Below are 4,515 nucleotides of genomic sequence, written 5' to 3' on the forward strand. Positions count from 1 at the left end.
CCTGCTCACACTCATCCTTTCTAACTTTGTTGAATGGGAGATTTACCTCCAAGCCTTTTCTTTCCTGCTTGTCATTATGTTTCTGAGCTTGCTTTCCTTCATTGTCAAGACTATGTTTTAGAAATTTCCCCTTGGGAAACTGTGCAAAATAAACTCAATGTAAAAGTCAAAACTAATTCACTGAGTTCTTAAAGTATTTATGATACTCTCTTTCATAGTCTGGCTTGCCTCGCTTAGCTTTAAATCTTCCATAGTCATCTACTTTGTATCAAATGTCAGGATCTCATGCCTTTTCATGGATGAGTAGTATTCCATAAAGTACATGTGCCACATTTTTTCTATCCACTCTTCTCTTGGATATTTGGGTTGATTCCATGTCCTACCTATTGTAAATAATGCTGTGGTAAACATGGATGGGCAAGTGTTTTTCCAACTGAAGGTTTTCCGGTTCTCTGGGTAGATACCAGCACTTATCATTCTTTATTATTATTATTTTAAATTTAGCCATTTTTACTGGCTAAAATCATTGTTGTTTCGATTTACATTTCTCTTATAAGAAATTTTGAGCATGTTTTTGTATGCTTTTTAGCTGTTTGTATGTCTTCCTTGGAGAGTTGTTTATCCAGCTCATTTGCCCATCTTTTAATTCAATTTATTATTTTTTTTGAGCATAAGCTGCTTGAGTTTGCTGTGTACTATGGTTATCAGTCCTTTATCTTGGGTCTAATTTGCAAACATATTCTCCAACTCTCAGGCCTATCCTTTTCTTTTGAATAGATGCCCTTGAATGTATAATCCCACTGATAATTGTACAATTCCCACAAATAAGCCAAAATCAATATTCTAGGTTTTTAATTCTGAAAAGATATATATCACATAAGAATATAGATATAGATATGTAAGATACGTAAATGCCTACTCTCTTTATTTATATATATAAATAAATGTATATATGTAAAAATAAAGAGAGAGAGAGAGAGAGATTTTTAAATAACTATGTTTTAACTTTTATCCTCAGAGGGTAATTTTTAAAGTTTAGTCATTGAACTTAAACCTTCAGGTTTCTAACTTTTCCAAGAATTGAGCATAAAGTGTATTTTGAGGTATTGAAATGCTTAGCAAAAATGTATAAACAGCATTATCTCATAGATAAAAACAACATTCTGTATTGAGTTAGAAAGCTGATCTGTAGGAACCCTTGCATTTTCAGTATTCTGGGGTTCTATTCTTGCATACAAGAGAGAAATCACAGAAAAATCCCACCGTGATTATTCTCTTCCCAATGGTCATGCAATCTACTTCTGAAATTTAAGCTAGAATTTTAAGCTAGAGTAAAATATTTCTTAAAATGTGATACTATCTCTTTATATGGCTGATCCAGGCCCAAACTGATTTCTGAGTCTGTTCCAAATCCAAAATCAAACAAAAAGCCTTTAACATTGCCCATGGATTCTGAAATCGTTCTGAAAATATTATAAAATTATCTAATGCTCTCTAATATGTATATATATTTGATCTATTACTTGGAAAAGAGACTCTTTAGAAAGGTAATTTGTTCTCTAAAATTTTGAGGTAAGAACCCAGAACATTTAATTTACTAGACTCTATTATTTTCATTTCTTACCATGTTAGTTTTTTTGTTGTTGCTGTTACATAAAAACAGTGGTAATAAGTCTATTATACCAAGGTTTTAAAATGTGTAACGAGCTGCTGGCATGATGGTTAAGGTAGTTGGATACCAAATGACTGACTATACAGCTGGAGGCCTGCACCTTGGGGGACAAGGTTTTCACAACAATCAAACAAAGCTATCTCAAATACTACTGAATTATGACGTAGATTCACAGAAACTTTGTAAGGACAATCTGGATGTGTGTGTCAATATATTTCAACACAGAAATGTCAGTTTTAGTTAATTCTGTGGTGTGAAATAAAGTAATATTTGTTTTCATACAAAATGGTAAATGCCCTGAATATTCCTAAAAAGAGGACTAATAATTTATAGGGATAAATTAGAATGTTATAGAACATTTAAGAATGAAGCAAAAATGATCTTGTGAGAAGTGTCTAGACTGAGCATCTTTTGAAGGTCATGGAAGATAAATTAGATCTAAGATAATGAAAATAAAAGAGAAGGATAACTCCAAAGTTTTTGTCCTGAGTAGCTGAAAGGATGGATTTGTCTTTAAGTTATTTGGGAAAAGCAGATTATTTTTTCAAAGTATTATACCATACTGTGTACATTGATCTGCAATGTGGAGTGACTAGATATGATAAAGAACATATACTGTAATTTAATCAGTGTTAGATTATTCAAATAAAAAAAAAACATAAAAAAGAAGGAAAAGGTCCAAATTTTATAAAAATAAAAGGAATTACTATATAAGGTGATAAAGGTATTAATATCAGTGCTGACTTTGAATAACATTTGCTGATAGAACATTTAGTGAAAAGTAAATTATAAGCAATATGACCTCAGTTTTAAAAAACATGTGTGTATGTAAATATAAGATACATCAAGCTATACATAATATTTTGATCTTAACTTATTTTTGTCTTCATTTCTTTCATTTTTCCTACATTTTCCAAATTATTTGAAGATAATGTAAGCATAAATATTTAAGTACTGAATATCAGGGATTATGTTCATATGCCTTATTTTTATTTATTAATTTCTTAAATAATTTTTATTTTATTCATCTTTATTTTTTTTAATTTGACTAGAGAGATAGAGAAAGGGAAAGTGAGAAAGCAAGCTGCAGGTCTGGAACTCAAACCATGGCCTTATTTTTAAATTAAAATGTTGTTTCCGCATCCTACAGTCACCTTATATGTCCAGCTAGTATATCATATTGCTACCATGATGAGTTTTTCCCCTTGAAAATACTTTATACCTATCATGTGTGTCTTATTCTAGTATGAAAAACATTCATATCTACCAATTATAAATTCCTAAGATAAAATCATTTCCTCACACAAATCTATCTAATACTTGAGGTATAAAAATACTTGCCCATTTTCTTATTTTACCAAACAACCCGCATTAAAGAGGAAGCTATAAAATGTAGCAGCACAAACTTCGTATCACCTTCTCTCATATTTTCGTTCATAAAAATACCCTACATATACATGATTTGTACATTTATTGAGATTGATATGTCACATTTATGATGAAGAATCTTGGCTGTTGAAGCTTGAAGGATACCAGCCAAATAATGTTGAGAGGTTACAAATATTGTCTTGGTGTGAATAAAGTTTGAATGATTTATGTCTGTTAAGTGTAATGGCCAAAAATATACAGAAAAATATAAAAACACTAAAAAACAAAATAATAAAAAAAATACTTGAGTCTAATGGTTCTCATTACTAGTCAATTTTTTAAAAATAGAAAAAAGGGGCTAAATCAGTCTTATGGTAAATACAAAGGAAAGAAGGCATCTTCTAATTCTCATGTGATAACATGAAAAAATCATTTTTATATTTTGAATGAATATTACTAATATTACATAATTGCTAAACATTTTTTGTTTTGTTAACAGTATTATCTAAATGTAATGTCAGTATGTTAAAAATGGAAATAATTTGGAAGATAATGTTACCTAACTTTATTCTAAGGTCAACAAAGAAAATCTGCTATAGAATTCATGGAAATGTGTCACAATTATGTAACAAAAAATTTTGTTCTGGAATGAAAAGGAATTATTTGAGACTTAATTACTTCTTCACTTTGGCTTTTATTGAAGATACCATTAAAGGAAAATGGCCATCTTCAAAAGCACTTTAAAACTGACAAAGGGGGGACCAGCAGTTAGCATAATGGCTATGTTGCTGAACTCCCATGTAGTCGAACACGGTTTGAATCCCAGACCCGGTGGCTTGACCTCACGCCAGGCACATGTGCGTGCTGCCCAGGATCCCGAGAGGAGAATGGAGGAGAAGGGATGCTTTCTGTCTTTCTGTCTCTCTCTGTCTTTCTGGCGAGTGCATGCGCCCTATAGTAAAAACCTCTAAAAAAAATTAAAAATTAAAAAAATAAAAACCTGACAAAGGGGCTATAGAGCATACCAGCAAAAAGGAAAAAGTATTGTTAAAGTTTGTTTGCCTGAGGAATTTATATCACCTTAGGAGGAAGTAAACTAAAAAAAAAAAAAAAAAAAGAGAAAGAAATAAAGAAAAAAAGTGCACTATCTAAACAAATATAAATTGCATAATATAGTAGGAAAAAAATAGGGTCATGCATAGAGAAATAATTCTGATGTTAATGAAGCTTTCTTAATTACAACAATCAGAAAGTGACACTTGAACAGAGACCTAAACTATAAGAAAGAAGATATGCAAATATTTTATAAAAATGTATTTCAGATATCTAAAACACTAACTGTAATGGTCATAAAATTAAAAAATAATACAAAAATAAAAACCTTTACAATAGGGCCCTAGGCATAAAAGAGTGACAGAGAAATAAGTATGGTCATATAATGTCTATGATAAACATATTCTTCTATTTTTAAGGAC

The sequence above is a fragment of the Tupaia chinensis genome, unplaced genomic scaffold (assembly GCF_000334495.1).
Source record: "Tupaia chinensis unplaced genomic scaffold, TupChi_1.0 Scaffold144702_1, whole genome shotgun sequence".
NCBI lineage: Eukaryota > Metazoa > Chordata > Mammalia > Scandentia > Tupaiidae > Tupaia > Tupaia belangeri.